Raw genomic sequence first — 20128 nt, forward strand, 5'->3', positions numbered from 1 at the left:
CATCTCGGACCGTCATCAAGGCCTGTAAGGAGACGTTCTCCAGGCATGGTATCCCACTCACTGTCATGAGTGACAATGGCCCGTGCTTCAGCAGCCATGAATGGTCTCTGTTTGCCCAGTCGTATCAGTTCAAACACGTCACTTCCAGCCCACACTACCCGCAGTCAAACGGAAAAGTTGAGAAAGGGGTGCACATAGTGAAGCAGCTCATCTGCAAGGCCGCGGATTCTGCTTCTGACATCTACCTCGTGATGCTTGCATACAGGGCAGCCCCACTGTCCACTTGCATTTCGCCGGCTCAACTCCTGATGAACAGGGACCTGCGAACGACACTTCCAGCCATACACTTGCCCAACCTGGATCACCTCCCGGTGCTGCAGAAGGTGCAGCAACTCCGAGACCGACAAAAACAAGGCTATGGTGCTCATACCACCGATTTGCCCGTGTTATCCCCGTCAGACACTGTTCGGGTCAAGATCCCTGAGGAGGCTGGTCAGCTCCAGCTGTCATTGTTCGACAGGCTGCCCCCCGCTCGTATGTTGTGCGTCTGGCTGATGTTCTGGTGTGCGACGAAACAGACGGGCACTTTGTAAAGTTGCCTGCCCGCAACCACATTCTTCTCCGTTTCCTTCTGTTATTTTGCTACCTCCTGATTCCTCGACTCACGAGGCCACCAGTCAGGCTTCAATCTAGCCCATCAAGGCACTGTCGTCCCCACCACCACGTCTCCGGCGGTCGACCAGGATCAGACGCAAGCCACAGAGACTGGACTTATGAACATTTGTTCTGTTTGCTATGTTCTGTGTTCTCGCATTAGACAGCTGTTTTCACATGTACATATGTTCACATCCACTACATGTATATATGTTAATATTGGCCTATTCTTGTAAATCCGTTCATATATGTCATCCAAATATTTAAAAAAAGGGGAGATGTCATGATATTCAGACACACACATAATGATATACAGACAAGCAGCTAATGGACACAGAGAACAGGACATGACCAATAAGCAGGCAGGACACTCAGGGGTGGGATCTGACTATAAAAGACACGAGGCACTCACACTCTGCCTCTTTCCACTGATGAACATCTAGAGAGCCAGTCGAGGGTGTTGTTCCAATCTCTCACCTCCACCGTCAGCTAGTTCATTCTCAATCACAAGAACTTGCTGCATTTTCATCTTTTATTTCTCATGTCACCTCCCGTTATTTTACAAAGCACCTTAACTCTGTCTCCTCTGGTTTCTGATCCACCTGCCACACAAAACAGTTTTCTCGAACTCTTCATGATTTTGAACGCCTCTATCAAACCTTCTCTGTTCTAAGGTGAATAATCCTGGCTTCTCCAGTAGTTCCAAATAACTGAGATCCCTTATCCATGGTGCCATTCCAGTAAATCCCTTCTGCATCTTCTCTCAGGCCTTGAAATCCTTTGACAAGGGTTCAGAAAATGAAGCCATCTGTGTACATTGATGAGTCATTATTTTCTAGGAAGGGAGGAGTCATGAGAGGGAGATATTAGAAACTTGTGGCCAGAAATGGGGTCCAAGATGTAGCAGGTAATTTAGGGGTTAAACAAACTGAGGGAAAAGACTGCTAGCAGTAGAGTCAGAGGGATGCGCCTACAGCCTGACTAACCTTGTCCAAATCAGACTTAACTTCGTTGGTGGGAATACACAGGATGCCCCGGTTCAGCCATGATAATCCACTCAAGATCCGTTGTCATTCGGGACAACCTCGTTTGACCAGCCACAGCCCATCACAGAGTCTGATCACCTATTTGTCTGTCAATGAAAGGTTAGTTGCATATAAATGGCATAGCTACTTCCGGTTGCGGCTATGCCTAGGTAGGTCGAACGGTTGGCAGCTCCCGCCGATAACGGACTTTTAGGCCCTTTTACGGAGCTCCAACGGCATTTTGACTGCGATTCCCGGTGTGGGAAGGAAACAGTGAGGGTCCCCCAGTGCTGAATGGAGTGGACCAGGAGTGGGGCGATCAAAAAAGAGAGGAGAACGGGTGCGAAAAAACAAGATGGCAGCTGCAGGGATCAGGCAGCGTGGGCCCAGTGGTCACGGGAGCAGCAGGAGTTTTTGAGAAGCTGCTTGGCGGAGTTAAAGGCAGAGATGTTGGCCCCTATGAAGGCGCGATTGAGAGTTTGGTGGAGGCCCAGAAGATACAGGGGACGGCAATAAAGGAGGTGCAGCTGAAGGCCTCTGATAACATGGATGAGATTTTGGGCCTGGCGGTTAGAGTGGAGGGGCACAAGGCGCGGCACAAAAAATGGCAGTAGAAGCTGGAAGACCTGTAGAATAGGTCAAGGAGGCAGAACCTGCAGATTCTGGGTCTCCCTGAAGATGTGGAGGGGTCAGATGCTGGGGCGTATGTGGCCATGATGCTGGGTATGCTGATGGGCGCAGGGGCTTTCCCGCGGCCACTGGAGCTGGATGGGGCACACAGAGTCCTGACAAGGAGGCCTAGGGCGAACGAGCCGCCGGGAGCTATGGTGGTAATATTCCACCGCTTCACCGACAAGGAGTGTGTCCTGCGATGGGGGTGGGGGTTGAGGGGGGTGCTGGGATGCTGCTTTGCTGACTGAAGGAGAATCAATTTTAAAGGAGAGAGTCGGGACAGGGAGCCTCCGGCTGGGGGGCTGGAGTGTGCGGGAGGCGCGGGCACGTGGCTGGCCTAAAAAAGGAAATGGCTAGTCGGCAGGGAGGGGGGGGGTAAATAGCCCCCCGACCAGGCTGATCATGTGGAACGTGAGAGGCCTGAATGGGCCGGTCAAGAGGGCCCATGTGTTTTCGCACTTAAGGGGGCTAAAGGCAGACGTAGCCATGCAACAAGAAATGCATCTGAAGATCACGGATCAAACCAGGCTGAGGAAGGGATGGGTGGGGCAAGTTTTCCACTCAGGGCTGGATGCGAAGACCAGGGGGGTCGCAATTTTGGTGAGCAAGCGGGTGGCATTTGATGCGGCAGGTATTGTGGCAGATAAAGGGGGTAGATGTATTATGATGAGTAGCAAGTTGCAGGGGACCCGGGTGGTGCTAGTGAATGTGTATGCTCCGAACTGGGACGATGCAGGGTTCATGAAGCGGATGTTGAGTAGGATTCTGGATTTGGAGTCAAGCAGTTTGGTAATGGGGGGGGGGGGGGGGGGGGGGGGATGTGGAGGGGGACCCCTCCACATCCAGGACCCAATACGGTCCTGGACCCGGCACTGGACCTGTCTAGGTCGAGATCGGGTAAGAGGCCGGCAGCGGCCAAGATCCTGAGGGTGTTCATGGACCAGATGGGGGGAGTGGACCCGTGGATGTTTGCCAGGCCAAGGGCGAAGGAGTTTTCTTTCTTCTCCCATGTGCACAAGACATATTCGCGGGTCGATATTTTTGTGGTAAGTAAGGCGCTAATCCTGAGAATGGAGGGGGTGGAGTATTCGGCCATTGCGATCTCGGACCATGCCCTGCACTGGGTGGAGTTGGGGCTGGGGGAGGAGAGAGGCGAACGCCCTCTGTGGAGACTGGACTTAGGGCTATTGGCAGATAAGGAGATCTGTGGGCGGATTCGGCGGTGTATCCAAAGCTATGTGGAGACCAATGATACGGGGGAGGTTTCAGTGAGTGTGGTTCTGGGAGGTGCTGAAGGTAGTTATCAGGGGGAGCTAATTTCAGTCAGGGCCCACAGGGAGAAGAGGGACAGGATGGAGAGGGAGAGGTTGGTGGGGGAGATACTTAGGGTGGACAGGAGGTACGCGGAATCCCCCGAGGAGAGGTTGTTGAAGGAGCGCCGGAGTCTGCAGGCGGAGTTTGACTTGCTTACCACGGGGAAGGCTGAGGCTCAGTTGAGGAAGGTACAAGGAGCGGTGTATGAGTATGGGGAGAAGGCAAGCAGGATGCTGGTGCATCAACTGCGGAAGAGAGAGGCGGCCAGGGGAATTGGAGGAATTAGGGATGGGGAGGTAACACGGTGCTGAGCTCGGCAAGGATCAACGAGGTCTTCAAGGACTTTTATGGCAAATTGTATGAGTCAGAACCCCCGGAGGAGGGGGGGGGGGGGAGGTGATAAAGCAATTCCTGGACCAACTGAGGTTCCCTAAGGTGGAGGAGGGGCGGGTAGAGGGATTGGGGGCCCCGATTGAGATGGAGGAATTGGTTAAGGGTTTGGAGGGTATGCAGTCGGGCAAGGCCCCGGGACCAGGTGGGTATCCCATAGAATTTTACAGGAAATTCTCAGAGCTGTTGGGTCCATTATTGTTGAGAACTTTTAACGAGGCTAAGGAAAAGGGAACCCTTCCCCCGACGATGTTGCAGGCTCTGATCTCGCTCATCCTTAAGCGAGTCAAGGACCCGTTGCAATGTGGCTCCTATAGGCCGATTTCACTCCTTAATGTAGATGCCAAACAAGATCTTGGCCACTAGGATTGAGGACTGTGTCCCGGGAGTGATCAATGAGGATCAGACGGAGTTTGTGAAGGGCAGGCAGTTGAACACGAATGTGCGGAGGCTCCTGAATGTGATCATGATGCTCTCGGAAGGGGGGGATGCTGAAGTGGTGGCGGCAATGGACGCGGAGAAAGCCTTCGATTGGGTGGAGTGGGAGTACCTGTGGGATGCGTTAGTCAGATTTGGGTTTGGAGAGGAATTTATAGGGTGGGTTAAATTGTTGTATCAGGCCCCGGTACCGAGTGTGTCGACGAACCGGTTGCAGTTGGTGTACTTTAGGTTCCATCGAGGAATGAGGCAGGGGTGCCCCCTGTCCCCCCCTGTTGTTTGCCCTGGCAATCAAACCGCTGGCCGTGGTGTTGAGGGAGTCCAGAAACTGGAGGGGGCTGGTTCGGGGGGGGGGCATCGGGTTTCACTGTATGCGGATGACCTGCTCCTGTACATTGCGGATCCGGTGGAGGGGATGGGGGAGGTCATGCAGATCCTTAGAGATTTCGGGGACTTTTCGGGGTATAAGCTGAATGTTGGGAAAAGCGAGCTTTTTGTGATACATGCGAGGTGCCAGGAAAAGAGACTGGGAGAGCTACCACTTAAGATGGTGGAGAGGAGCTTTCGTTACTTGGACATTCAGGTGGCTAAGAGTTGGGATGCCCTGCACAAGCTCAATTTAGCGCGGCTGGTGGATCAGATGGAGGAGGACTTTAAGAGGTGGGACATGCTGCCGCTTTCCCTGGTGGGCAGGGTGCAGTCCGTGAAGATGACGGTCCTTCCCGGGTTCTTGTTCGTCTTCCAGTGCCTTCCCATCCTCATCCCCAAGTCCTTTTTCAAGCGGGTAAACAGGATTATTACGGGATTTGTGAGGGCAAACAAGACCCCGCGTGTTAAGAGACTATTCTTAGAGCGCAGTCTGTTCTTAGAGCGAATATATCCATGATTCGGAAGTGGGTAGTAGAGGAAGGGGGGGGGGCGGCGGCATGGAAGCGGTTGGAGGTGGCATCTTGCAGGGATACTAGCCTGGAGGCATTGATAACGGCTCCGCTGCCGCTCCCGCCGACACGGTACACCACGAGCCCAGTGGTAGCGGCGACATTGAGGATCTGGGGTCAGTGGAGACGGCACAGGGGGGAGGCAAGGGCTTCAGTCTGGACCTCGATACGGAACAATCACAGGTTCGTTCCAGGTAGAATAGATGGTGGGTTCCTAAGCTGGCACAGAGCGGGTATCAAAAGGATGGGGGACTTGTTTATTGATGGGACTTTTGCTAGTCTGAGGGAGCTGGGGGAGAAATTTGGGTTGCCCCCAGGGAATACCTTTACGTACATGCAGGTTCGGGCGTTCGTGAAAAGGCAGGTGGGGGAATTTCCATTGTTACCTGCCCGGAGGATACAGGACAGGGTGGTCTCGGGCGTGTGGGTAGGGGATGGCAAAGTATCGGACATATACCAGGAGCTGCAGGAGGCGGAGGAGGCCTCGGTGGAAGAGCTGAAGGGCAAGTGGGAGGAGGAGCTGGGTGAGGAGCTAGATGAGGGCCTGTGGGCTGACGCCCTGGGCAGGGTCAATTCCTCTTCATCTTGCGCCAGGCTTAGCCTGATTCAGTTTAAGGTGGTGCACCGGGCGCATATGACAGTGGCGAGAATGAGTAAGTTCTTTGGGGTGGAGGACAGGTGCGTGAGGTGTTCAGCGGGCCCAGCAAACCACGTCCATATGTTTTGGGCATGCCCAGCACTTACAGAATTTTAGAAAGGCTTTGCAAAGGCTATGTCCAAGGTCTTGGACACTCGGGTAAAACCGAGCTGGGGATAGCGATATTTGGGGTGTCAGACGATCCGTGAGTGCAGGAGTCGAAAGAGGCCGGAGTTCTGGTAGCCCGGAGGTGGCTCTTGTTAATGTGGAGGGGCGCGCAACCCCCAAGTATAGAGGCTTGGGTCAGTGACATGGCGGGATTTCTCAGGTTGGAGAGGATAAAGCTTGCCTTGCGAGGGTCCTTGCAGGGGTTCTCCAGGCGGTGGCAACCGTTCCCTGACTTTCTCGCGGAACGTTAAGTGGAGGTCAGCAGCGGCAGCAAACCAGAGGGGGGGGGGGGAGGGGCAGAGGGGGAGGGGGGGTGGGGGTGGATAGATTTTATTTGCAAAGGGCAGATACCCCACCTTGTTTTGCTAATTTGTTAAGTTGTTTTCTTAATTATTACCATGTTTTTTGTTGTTTTCTTTTTGTAGTGGTTTGTAAAAAGTATTGAAAACATTTGAATAAAAACAATTTTTTTTTTTAAATGGCAGAGCTCTGTTCTTTTGTACAAACAGGAGTGGGCAATCAGCCAAGATAACGATAATGGGATCATGTCTGGAGACCCGAGAGCAGATTTGTTTGAGGAGTTTAGCGGAGCTGAGAGAGAGAGAGAGAGAAATAGCGAGAGAGAGAGAGAGAGAGAGAAAGAATGCTGTTCTGAACAGTTACAGGGAGAAGGCTGTGGAAACCAAACAGAGAAGTCATGAAAGATGCCACCGAGGCAGGATTTGGAAAAGGATTCTAAACAAATGTCCCTAACAGAAGAAAAATTGCTTTGTAAATCTAATTATTGCCTTTGACTGTTTGTGAAAGTGGCATGAAAGATACAGTTACAGTTTTGTCTAATGGAACAAGTGTGTTAAGATTAAGAAACTGCGTGTAATATGTTAGCGTTAGAGCTTAAGTGAAAGTTTTAAAATTGTTTCCCTTTTCTTTTGTTTTATTAAAGTTTGTATATATAATAACCAAGCGCTATTTCTTATATAATCACTCCTGGAACAAATCGATCTTTCTGCACTGCATTAAAACTTGAAAAAGTTATAACATCTGGTCCAGTCTTTTAGCCACTGTTGAGAGCTGATCAGGCATCCATAACACTGCTATTGCTGTTATTGTAGCTGGTGCTGCTATTGCTACTGGTGCTGCTATTTCTACTATTGCTGCTGGTGCTGCTATTGTTACTATTGCTGCTGGTGCTGCTATTGCTAATATTACTATTCCTCTATTGCAGTTGGTGTGCAATTGCTATTATTGTGCGGATGCTGCTATTCCTACTATTGCTGCTTGCGATGCTATTGCTACTTTGCTGCTGGTGCTACTATTGTTGTTGGCACTGCAATTACTACTATTGCTGCTGGTGCTACTGTTGCTGCTGGTGCTGCAAAAGCAACTATTGCTGCTGCTACTGGTGTCACTATTACTACTATTGCTCCTGGTGCTGCTATTGCTACTGGTGCTGCTATTGCTGCCAGTGCGAGTTTTGCTGCTGCTATTGCTGCTGTTGCTGCTATTGCTGCCGTGCTGCAATTGCAACTATTGCTTCTGGTGCTGTTATTTCTACTGGTGCTGCTATTGTTACTATTGCAGCTGGTACTGCTATTACAACTATTGCAGCTGATGCTTTGCTACTATTGTTGCTGGTGCTGCTGTTGTCAATGGTCCTGCTATTGCAGCTGGTGCTGCTAATGCTGCTGGTGTAGCTATTTCTGCTGATCCTGCTATTGTTGCTATTGATGATATGGAGATGCCGGCATTGGACTGGGGTGAGCACAGTAAGAAGTCTTACAACACCAGGTTAAAGTCCAACAGGTTTGTTTCAATGTCACTAGCTTTCGGAGCGCTGCTCCTTCCTCAGGTGAATGAAGAGGTATGTTCCAGAAACATATATATAGACAGATTCAAAGATGCCAGACAATGCTTGGAATGCGAGCATTAGCAGGTGATTAAACCTTTACAGATCCAGAGATGGGGTAACCCCAGGTTAAAGAGGTGTGAATTGTGTCAAGCCAGGACAGTTGGTAAGATTTCCCAAGCCAGATGGTGGGGGATGAATGTAATGCGACATGAATCCCAGGTCCCAGTTGAGGCCGCACTCATGTGTGCGGAACTTGGCTATAAGTTTCTGCTCGGCGATTCTGCGTTGTCCTTGACTGCTGAAGTGTTCCCCGACTGGAAGGGAACATTCCTGCCTGGTGACTGTCGCGCGATGTCCGTTCATTCGTTGTCGCAGCATCTGCATGGTCTCGCCGATGTACCACGCTTCGGGACATCCTTTCCTGCAGCGTATGAGGTAGACAACGTTGGCCGAGTCGCACGAGTATGTACCACGTGCCTGGTGGGTGGTGTTCTCATGTGGAATGGTGGTATCCATGCCGATGATCTGGCACGTCTTGCAGAGATTGCCATGGCAGGGTTGTGTGGTGTTGTGGTCACTGTTCTGAAGGCTGGGTAGTTTGCTGCAAACAATGGTTCGTTTGAGGTTGCGCGGTTGTTTGAAGGCAAGTAGTGGGGGTGTGGGGATGACCTTGGCAAGATGTTCATCTTTATCAATGACGTGTTGAAGGCTGTGAAGAAGATGTCGTAGTTTTTCCGCTCCGGGAAAGTACTGGACGACGAAAGATATTCTGTCGGTTGTGTCCCATGTTTGTCTTCTGAGGAGGTCGGTGCGGTTTTTTGCTGTGGCGCGTTGGAACTGTCGATCGATGAGTCGAGCGCCATGTCCCGTTCGTACGTGGGCATCTTTCAACGTCTGTAGATGTCTGTTACGCTCCTCCTCGTCTGAGCAGATCCTGTGTATACGGAGCGCTTGTCCATAGGGGATGGCTTCTTTAATGTGTTTAGGGTGGAAGCTGGAGAAGTGGAGCATCGTGAGGTTATCCGTGGGTTTGCGGTAAAGCAAAGTGCTGAGGTGACCGTCCTTGATGGAGACGAGTGTGTCCAAGAATGCAACTGATTTTGGAGAGTAGTCCATGGTGAGTCTGGTGGTTGGATGGAACTTATTGATGCCATTGTGTAGTCGTTTCAGTGATTCTTCGCCGTGGGTCCAAAGGAAAAAATGTCATCAATGTATCTGGTGTATAACATCGGTTGAAGGTCCTGTGCGGTGAGTAGGTCTTGTTCAAACTTGTGCATGAAGATGTTGGCGTATTGGGGTGCGAATTTGGTCCCCATGGCTGTTCCGTGCGTCTGGATGAAGAACTTGTTGTCGAAGGTGAAGACGTTGTGATCCAGAATGAAGCGGATGAGTTGCAGAATTGAGTCTGGAGATTGGCAGTTGTCGGTAATGAGTACTGAGGCTGTTGCAGCAATGCCGTCGATGCTGCTGGTGTTGCTATTGGTTCTGGTGATGCTATTGCTGCTGGTGCTGCTGGTGTTGCTATTGGTTCTGGTGATGCTATTGCTGCTGGTGCTGCTGGTGTTGCTATTGGTTCTGGTGATGCTATTGCTGCTTGTGCTGCCATTGCTACTGGTGGTGCTATCGTTACTGGTGCTGCTATTGGTTCTGGTGATGATATTGCTGCTGGTGCTGCTATTGCTGCTAGTGTTGCTATTGCTACTGGTGTCGCTATTGCTGCAGGTGATGTTATTGCTGCTGGTGATGCTATTGTTGCTGCTGGTGTTGCAATTGCTACTGATGGTGCTGGTGCTGCTATTGTTGCTGGTGTTGCTATTGTTGCTGGTGTTGCTATTGCTGCTGGTGCTGCTATTGATTCTACAGGTGATGCTATTGATACTGTTACTATTGATACTGCTGCTATTGCTGCTGATCCTGCCATTCCTGCTATTGCTACTGGTGTTGCTATTTCTACTGGTGATGTGATTGCTGTGTTGTTGCTGGTGTTGCTAGTGCTGCTAGTGCTTAGCCAATACTTTCACATCCGTGTTCAATAGTGATATGGGTCTACCGTCTACACGACCCACATTCCACCGGATCCTTCCCTTTTTGGGGGATTAGTGTGATTACCGCCTGCTTCATCGTCTCCGGCAACTCCCTCTTCTCCAGTGCTTCATTAAACGCCCCCAACAGATGTGCTGCAAATTCCTTATAAAATTCCGCCAGGTACCCGTCCGGCCCAGGGGCCTTCCCCGACCTCATACCCCTGATACTATCCAGCACCTCCCTCAGCCCCAGAGGCTCCTCCAACGCCTGCCTCTTTGCTTCCTCCACCTGGGGAAATTCCAGCTCGTCCAGAAACCGCCCCATGTCCCCCTCCTCTCCTCCTGCGTCTGCCTCATAAAGTCCCTGGTAATACTCTCTAAATGCCTCATCTATCTTCCCTGGCTCTGCCACCACATCCCCAGCCCCAGTCCGGATCTTCTATATTTCCCTGGACGCAGCCTGCCTCCACAGCTGGTGTGCCAGCATGCAACTCGTCTTCTCCCCATACTCGTATTGCACCCCTCTTGGCTAAGTTGTTGGCGGGGAGGATGGAGGATTGTGTCCTGGGGGTGGTTACAGAAGATCAAACAGGCTTCGTGAAGGGCAGGCAGCTCGCGAGTAATATAAGACGGCTGTTGGATGTGGTGATGAATCCGTCGACAGCTCTGGTACCGGAGGTGGTGGTGTCCATGGATGCGGAGAAAGCATTTAATCGGGTGGAGTGGCGGTACTTGTTCAAAGTTTTGGGAAGGTTTAGGTTTGGGCCGTGATTTGTGGCATGGGTGCGGTTGCTGTATATGTCGCCAAGAGCGAGGGGGAGGATGAATGATATGAGCTCATAACGCTGTCGCCGCTGCTGTTTGCGCTGGTCATAGACCATTGGCGATGGCTCTCAGGGGGTCGGCAGAGTGGCAGGGGATAATGAGGGGACAGAGGGAGCATCGGGTGTCGCTCTATGCCGATGACCTCTTGCTGTATGTTTCGGATCCGTTGGAGAGTATGGGAAGGATTATGGGCCTGTTGGGGAGGTTTGGAGGGCTCCCGGGATACAAGCTGAATGTAGGGAAAAGCGAGGTATTCCCGGTGAATGAGCTGGCACAGCGGGCTAATTTAGGGGGGATGCCATTTACGGTAGCGAGGGATAGGTTTAGATACTTGGGGATTCAGGTAGTGAGGGGATGGACGGGGGCTCCATAAGTGGAACTTAACAAAGCTGGTGGAGGAGGCCAGGGAGGATCTTAAGAGGTGGGATACACTGCACTTAACATTGGCGGGGAGGGCCCAAGTGGTGAAAATGAATATTCTGCCGAGGTTCTTGTTTATCTTTGAGGCAATCCCGATCATTATACCAAAGACGTTTTTTCAGAAAGTGGTCACAATCATCTCTGACTTTGTATGGGCAGGGAAGGAGTTGAGGGTGGGGAGGACCATGCTACAGAGGCAGAGGCAGCAGGCGGGCTTGGCGTTGCCAAACTTGCTTCATTATTATTGGGCAGCGAATGTGGACAAGGTGCGGCGGTGGTGGGAAGGAGAAGGGGTAGAGTGGGTTAGGATGGAGGAGGAATCTTGTAAGGGGTCTAGTTTAAGGGCTATGGTGATGGCAGCATTGCCAATGGCTCTGAGTAGGTATTCAGGGAGCCCAGTGGTGCAGTCCACGGTGAAGATATGGAATCAGCTGAGGAGACATTTTAGGGTGGAAGAGATGTCGGTGCTAACGCCGCTGTGCGAGAATCATAGGTTTGAGCCGGGAGGGATGGATAGTGTATACAGGAGGTGGAGGGTAGTGGGGCTGGTCAAGGTGAGGGATTTGTATTTGGAGGAATGGTTCGCCAGTCTGGAGGAGCTAAGGGGGAGGGTAGAGCTGCCGACGGGTAGTGAGTTCAGGTATCTACAGGTTAGGGACTTTGCACGAAAGGTCTGGAAGGGGTTCCCTAGATTGCCAGGATACACCCTGCTGGAGCGACTGCTGCTCCTGGATGTGGAAGGGGAGGGAAGAATTGGGGATATATATAAGTGGCTAGGGGAGCAGGGACGCGAGCAGGTGGTGAAGATCAAGGAGAAATGGGAAGCGGTGTTGGGAATGTAGATCAATTGGGGAGTATGGAGTGAGGTACTGCAAAGAGTAAATGGGACCTCCTCTTGTGCAAAGATGAGCAGTTTAAGGTGGGTGTACAGGGTGCATAGGACTCGGGCAAGAATGAGTGTGAGAAGTGTGGGCGGGGGCCAGCGAATCATGCGCACATGTTTTGGGGTTGTGAAAAATTGGGAAGATTCTGGGCGGGAGTGTTTGCGGTCTTAGCCAGGAAGTGGAGGAGGAGGTGGACCCAGACCCTTTGGTGGCGATATTTGGGGTTTTAGAGAAGACGGAGCTCATGGAGAGGAGGAAGGCCGATGTCATGGCCTTCGCCTCTCTGATTGTACCATTGCTATTTCTACTGGTGTTGCAATTGCTGCTGGTGCTGTTTTTGCTGCTGCTGTTGCTATCGCTACTGGTTCTATTTCTACTGGTGATGCTATTGCTGCTGCTGCTGCTATTGCTGCTGGTGCTGCTATTGGTGCTGGTTTTGATACTGGTGATTCTATTGCTACTGGTGTTGTTATTATTGCTGGTGCTGCTGTTGCTGCTGGTGATACTATTGGTGATGCTGTTCCTACCTCTGCTGGTGTTATTTCTACTAGTGATGCTATTGCTCCTGGTGCTGCTGTTGCTGCTATTGGTGCTGCTATTGCTACAGGTGACGCTATTGCTGCTGGTGCTGCTATCACTGCTGGTGTTGCTATTGCTACAGGGGTTGCTACTGGTGATGCTATTGCTGCTGGTGTTGCTATTGCTGCAAGTGTTGCTTTTGCTGATCCTGCTATTGCTGCTGTTACTACTATTGCTGCTAGTGTTACTTTTGATGCTATTGCTGCTGCTGCTATTGCTACTGATCCTGCTATTGCTGCTATTGTGACTGGAGTTGTTATTTCTACTGGTGCTGCTATTGCTTTTTTTTAAACGCATTTTATTCAAACTTGTATCAAAGTAGATTACAGCAAATAAACACCCCGGGAAACATTCTTCCCAACAATCAACTATACAGTTTGTACAAATGTTTCTCCTTTTTCACCCCCCCCAAAAAATGCCCTGTGACGAACAGCTCCTCAAACACGGTCACAAACATCCCCCACCTTTTCTCAAACTCCCCTGCTGAGCCCCTTAACTCATACTTTATCTTCTCTAACCGCAGGAAGTTGTACAGGTCACCCAACCATGCCGCGACCCCCGGTGGCGATGCCGACCGCCACTCCAGCAAAATTCGCCGCACTGCAATCAGAGAGGCGAAGGCCAAGACATCGGCCTTCCTCCTCTCCATGAGCTCCGGCTTCACTGAAACCCCAAATATCGGCACCAAAGGGTCCGGGTCCACTCCCTCCTCCACTATCCTGGCTGAGACCGTGAACACTCCCGCCCAGAATCTTCCCGATTATTCACAACTCCAAAACATGTGCGCGTGATTCGCTGGCCCCCGCCCACACCTCTCACACTCATTTGGAACCCCCTGAAAGAACCCACTCATTCTCGCCCGAGTCATATGCACCCTGTGCACCACCTTAAACTGTATCAGGCTCATCCTTGCACAAGACGAGATCCCGCTTACCCTTCGCAGTGCCTCACTCCATACACACCAATTGATCTCCATTCCCAACTCCGCTTCCCATTTCTCCTTGATCTTCACCACCCGCTCACCTCCCTGCTCCCCCAGCCACTTATACATATCCCCAATTCTTCCCTCCCCTTCCACATCCGGAAGCAGCAGTCGCTCCAGCAGGGTGTATCCCGGCAATCTAGGGAACCCCTTCCAGACCTTTCGTGCAAAGTCCCTAACCTGCAGATACCTGAACTCACTACCCGTCGGCAGCTCTACCCTCTCCCTTAGCTCCTCCACACTGGCGAACCCTTCCTCCAAATACAAATCCCTCACCTTGACCAGCCCCACTTCCCTCCACCTCCTGTATATACTATCCATCCCCCGGCTCAAACCCATGATTCTCGCACAGCAGCGTTAGCACCAACATCCCTTCCACCCTAAAATGCCTCCTCAGCTGATTCCATATCTTCACTGTGGACTGCACCACTGGGCTCCCTGAATACCTACTCGGAGCCATTGGCAATGCTGCCATCACCATAGCCCTCAAACTAGACCCCTCACAAGATTCCTCCTCCATCCTAACCCACTCTACCCCTTCTCCTTCCCACCACCGCCGCACCTTGTCCACATTCGCCGCCCAATAATAATGAAGCAAATTTGGCAACGCCAACCCCGCCTGCTGCCTCTGCCTCTGTAGCATGGTCCTCCCCACCCTCGGCACCTTCCCCGCCTATACAAAGTCCGAGATGATCGTGACCACTTTCCGAAAAAAGGCCTTTGGTATAAAGATCGGGAGAGCCTGAAAGATAAACAAGAACCTCGGCAGAATATTCATTTTCACCACTTGGACCCTCCCCGCCAACGTTAAGTGCAGTGTATCCCACCTCTTAAGATCCTCCCTGGCCTCCTCCAGCAGCTTTGTTAAGTTCCACTTATGGAGCCCCGTCCATTCCCTCGCTACCTGAATCAGCAAGTACCTAAACCTATCCCTCGCTACCGTAAATGGCATCCCCCCTAAATTAGCCCGCTGTGCCAGCTCATTCACCGGGAATACCTCGCTTTTCCCTACATTCAGCTTGTGCCCCATGAACCCTCCAAATCGCCCCAACAGGCCTATTATCCTTCCCATACTCTCCAACAGATCCGAAACATACAGCAAGAGGTCATCGGCAGAGAGCGACACCCGATGCTCCCTCTGTCCCTCACTATCCCCTGCCACTCTGCCGACCCCTTGAGAGCCATCGCCAATGGTCTATGGCCAGCGCAAACAGCGGGCACCCCTGCCTCGTACCCCTGTGTAAGTCAAAGCTTTGTGAGCTCATATCATTCGTCCTCACCTTCGCTCTTGGCGCCACATACAGCAACCGCACCCATGCCACAAATCTCAGCCCAAACCCAAAACTTCGAACAAGTACTGCCACTCCACCCGGTCAAAAGCTTTCTCCGCGTCCATGGACACCACCACCTCCGGTACCAGAGCTCTCGACGGATTCATCACTACATTCAACATCCGTATTATATTACTCGTGAGCTGCCTGCCCTTCACAAAGCCTGTTTGATCTTCTGCAACCACCCCCAGAGACACAATCCTCCATCCTCCCCGCCAACAACTTAGCCAATACTTTCACATTGGTGTTCAATAGTGATATGGGTCTATACGACCCACATTCCACCGGATCCTTCCCTTTTTGGGGGATTAGTGTGATTACTGCCTTCGTCATCGTCTCCGGCAACTCCCCCTTCTCCAGTTCTTCATTAAACCCCCCAAACAGACGTGGTGCCAGGTCTGCCGCAAATTCCTCACAAAATTGCACCAGGTACCCATCCGGCCCAGGGGCCTTCCCCGACCTCATACCCCTGATACTATCCAGCACCTCCCTCAGCCCCAGGGGCTCCTCCAACGCCTGCCTCTTTGCTTCCTCCACCTGGGGAAATTCCAGCTCGTCCAGAAACCGCCCCATGTCCCCTTCCTCTCCTCCTGGGTCTGCCTCATAAAGTCCCTGGGAATACTCTGTAAATGCCTCATCTATCTTCCCTGGCTCCGACATCACATCCCCAGCCCCAGTCCGTATCTTCGATATTTCCCTGGACGCAGCCTGCCTCCGCAGCAGGTGCGCCAGCATGAGTTCGTCTTCTCCCCATACTCATATTGCACCCCTCTTGCCCTACGCAGTTGCCTCACCACCCTCCCCATTGTCAGCCTGTCAAATTGCCCCTGCAACTTTTTCCTCCTCGCCAATCCCTCCACCTTGGGCACCCTCAAATATTCCCTGTCCACCTCCACTATCTCGCTCACTAGACGGTCATGTTCCGCCCTCCTTTCCTTATCCGCACGAACTGTAAATGAGATAATTTCTTCCCGGACCACTGCCTTCAGTGCTTCCCAAAAAATGCCCGCTGACACCTCCCCATTCTGATTGAACTCCACATAATCCCTAATCGCCAACCACACCTTATCACAAAAACCTCCATCCGTCAACAACCCCGAGTCAAACCTCCACCCCGGCCTCTGCTCTCGTCCCACTCTAAACCGAGTCTCCAGCCAGTGGGGTGCATGGTCCGAGATAACTATCCCCGCATACTCTGCCCCCTCCACCCCAACCAAAATCTCCCGACTCACTACAAAGTAGCCAATCCTCAAATACAACTTATAGACGTGTGAAAAGAAGGAATACTCCCTTCCCCCTGGGTTCTGAAAGCGCCATGGATCCACCATACTCATCATCTCCATAAACCCCCCCAGCTCCCTTGCCATTCGTACCCTACCCATCTACCTGGGGCTCGATCTATCCACCCTCGGCTCCAGGACACAGTTAAAATCTCCTCCCATGGTCAACTGGTACGTGGCCAAATCCGGGATTGCTGCCAGCAACCTCCTCATAAAACCCACATCATCCCAATTTGGGGCATACACATTTACCAACACTACCGGTGCTCCTTACAATACCCCACTCACAATCACATATCTCCCACCTGAATCCCTCACCTCCTTCGCACTCACGAGTCCCATTTTCTTGCTTAATAAAATCGCCACACCCCTCGATTTCAAATCAAACCCCGAGTAAGATACCTGCCCAACCCACCCCTTCCTTAACCTAACCTGGGCCTTCACACGGAGGTGAGTCTCCTGCAAAAAGACCACCCCCGCTTTCAAGCTCCTGAGGTACGCAAACATCTGCGACCTTTTAACCGGCACATTCAGTCCCCGGACGTTCCACGTTACCAACATTACCGGAGGCTTGCCCCTCCAATCCCCTCTACCATCCGAGATATTCCCCACTGAACTCCTGCCCCTTTAATTCCACTCTGTACCTAGCCCATTTCAGATGGCCCCTTTCTTCGCCCTTGACCATGTCATCTCTCACCCCCTGCCGCGTCGCAGAAACCCCCCCCGGCTTTTCCCCTTTCCCTTCTAACACCCCACCCCCACTTCCCCTTTTCCCCTCACGCCGGCCACCCCTCTTGGCCTTCTCCCCCACCACCTCACTTCCGTTCACCAGCATAACCTGCTAGCATGGTTGCCCCTGCCCAAAGGCACATCCTAATGACCTCCCGCTCCCTCTCCCCCCCCTCCCACTCCTCAGCTCAAGAAAGAAGGCTTCCTGCTGGCCTTACCCTCCCCCACCCAAACAAGGACTTCTCCTGAACTCCAGGCAGCCATCTCCAAAAGCAAACAAACAAATGTTAAACACAAACAGTCCCATAAAACAGGAGGGGGATGGGAACATCCATCCCCACATAAACTTTCCACCCCTACAACTCCTTAAATCTCAACATTGAACAGAACCCCTCCCCCCTAAAAGAGGCGAAAATCCCCCAATCCCTACCCCCACTTCTAATATTCTCCTGACCATTACAAAGTGCCAGCACCCCGGTTCCCAAGCATCGTCCGCTCAGTTCTCCCCCAGTTTATGCTCCTTAATGAAGGCTTCGGCCAATTCTGGGATCTCGAGATAATACTCCCAGCCTCCGAATGTCACCCAGAATTTCGCCGGGAAGAGCACCCCAAACCTGATCTTCCGCCGGTACAGCACCGCCTTGGCCTTGTTGAAACCTGCCCGCCATTTTGCCAATTCTGCTCCGATGTCCTGATAAATCCGGACATTATTCCCCTCCCAGTCGCAGCTACGCTTCTCCCTGGCCCCCCGTGCAATTTTCTCTTTCTCCACAAATTAATGGAGTCTCACGATCACCGCCCGTGGCGGCTCCCCAGCTCTAGGCTTTTGCCTCGGAGACCTATGCGCTCGGTCCACTTCAGGCACCTTATCTCGCACCCCTTCTGCCACCAGTCCTGCCTGCATCCTCGAGACGAACCACGGGGCACTCACACCTTCCACTCCTTCAGGCAGGCCCACTATTCGCAGGTTCTGTCTTCTCGAGGTATTCTCCTGCTCCTCCACCTTTGCCCTCAACGTTTTACAAAGGTCACCTAGGAGCCCCACCTCCGCCTCCAGAGCCACCACACGATCGCTGTGGTCCGAGATCAATCCTTCAATCTTCCGAATCTGTGACCCCTGCACCTCCAAACACCTCTCCATCTGCTCCACACTACTCTTCAGGGGTACCACAGCTTCTGCAATGGCCTTTGCATGATCCTCATGCATTTCTTTCCTCTGTTTATGGAATTCCTCCTTGATAAAAGTCATCAGTTCCTGTATCTGGGGCCTTACAGCTTGCCCCTCCCCCGCCTGCATGCTGGAAGAGACTGTCTGTGAAGCACAAGACTGTTTCAACTTTCCAACCAAACCTCTCACTGTTTTCTGCCGGGTCTGGTGATCAGAAGACATACCATTCCAGGGGTAAACTACTCCTCTAACATTCACCTACACCTTTTCATCAAAATTCCACCGGATCTGGGTAAAAAGAGCCCTTTTCTGTGACTTTGAACAGGAACAGCCCTTTATGTAACCAATCACTCCATGGTCACAAGCGAAGTCTTCTGGTGTTGCTATTGCTACTGGTGGTGCTGGTGCTGCTATTGTTGCTGGTGTTGCTATTGTTGCTGGTGCTGCTATTTCTACTGGTGCTACTATTTCTATTGGTAATGCTATGCTGCTGGTGATGCTATTGCTGCTGTTGCTATTGCTACTGGTGCTGCTATTGCTGCTGGTGTTGCTATTGCTGCTGCTATTGCTATTTCTAATGGTAATGCTATGCTGCTGGTGATGCTATTGCTGCTGTTGCTACTGGTGCTGCTATTGCTGCTGGTGTTGCTATTTGTACTGGTGGTTCTGATGCTACTATTGCTGCTGCTGTTGCTATTGCTGCTGCTATTGCTATTTCTAATGGTAATGCTATTGCTGCAGGTGCTGCTATTGCTGCTGGTGTTGCTATTACTGCTAACGTTGCTATTTCTACTGGTACTGCTATTTCTATTGGTGATGCTATTGCTGATAGTGCTGCTCTTGCTCCTGGTGTTGCTATTGCGAATGGGTGCTGCTATTGCTGCTGCAGCTGTTGCTGCTACCATTGCTATCTCTACTGGTGGTGCAGTTGCTGCCGGTACTATTTTTGCTGCTGCTGTTGCTATCGCTACTGGTGCTGTTTCTACTGGTGATGCTATTGCTACTGGTGTTGCTATTGATGCTGGTGCTCCTATTGTTGCTGGTGCTGCTATTGGTGCTGCTAATGCTACTGGTGATGGTCTTGATGCTGGTGCTGCTGTTGCTGCTGCTATTGCTACAGGTGACGCTACTGCTGCTGGTGCTGCTATTGGTGCTACTATTGCTAAAGGTGACGCTATTTCTGCTGGTGCTGCTATTGCTGCAGGTGATGCTATTGCTGCTGGTGCTGCTATTGCTGCTGGTGTTGCTATTGTTACAGAATTTGCTATTTCTACTGCTGTTGCTATTGCTACTGGTGATGCTATTGCTACTGGTAATCATATTGCTGCTAGTGTTGCTATTGCTGCTAGTGTTGCTTTTGCTGATCCTGCTATTGCAGCTAGCATTGCATTTGTTGCTATTGCTACTGATCCTGCTATTGCTGCTATTGCTACTGGTGTTGCTAGTTCTACTGGTAATGGTATTGCTGCTGTTCATAGAATCATTGAATTTACAGTGCAGAAGGCCATTTGGCTCAGCGAGTCTGCACCGGCCCATACAAAGAGTACCCTACTCAAGCCCACGTATCTATCCTATCCCCATAACCCAGTAACCCCCAGTTAACCTTTTTGGACACTAAGGGCAATTTAGCATGGCCAATCCACCTAACCCGCACATCTTTGGACTGTGGGAGGAAACCGGAGTACCCGGAGGAAACCCACGCAGACACGGGGAGAACGTGCAAACTCCGCACAGACAGTGACCCAGCCAGGAATCGAACGTGGGACCCTGGAGCTGTGAAGCAACTGTGCTAACCACTATGCTACCTGCTGGTGTTGCTAT

This window comes from Scyliorhinus torazame, chromosome 3 (genome assembly GCF_047496885.1).
Source record: "Scyliorhinus torazame isolate Kashiwa2021f chromosome 3, sScyTor2.1, whole genome shotgun sequence".
Classification (NCBI taxonomy): domain Eukaryota; kingdom Metazoa; phylum Chordata; class Chondrichthyes; order Carcharhiniformes; family Scyliorhinidae; genus Scyliorhinus; species Scyliorhinus torazame.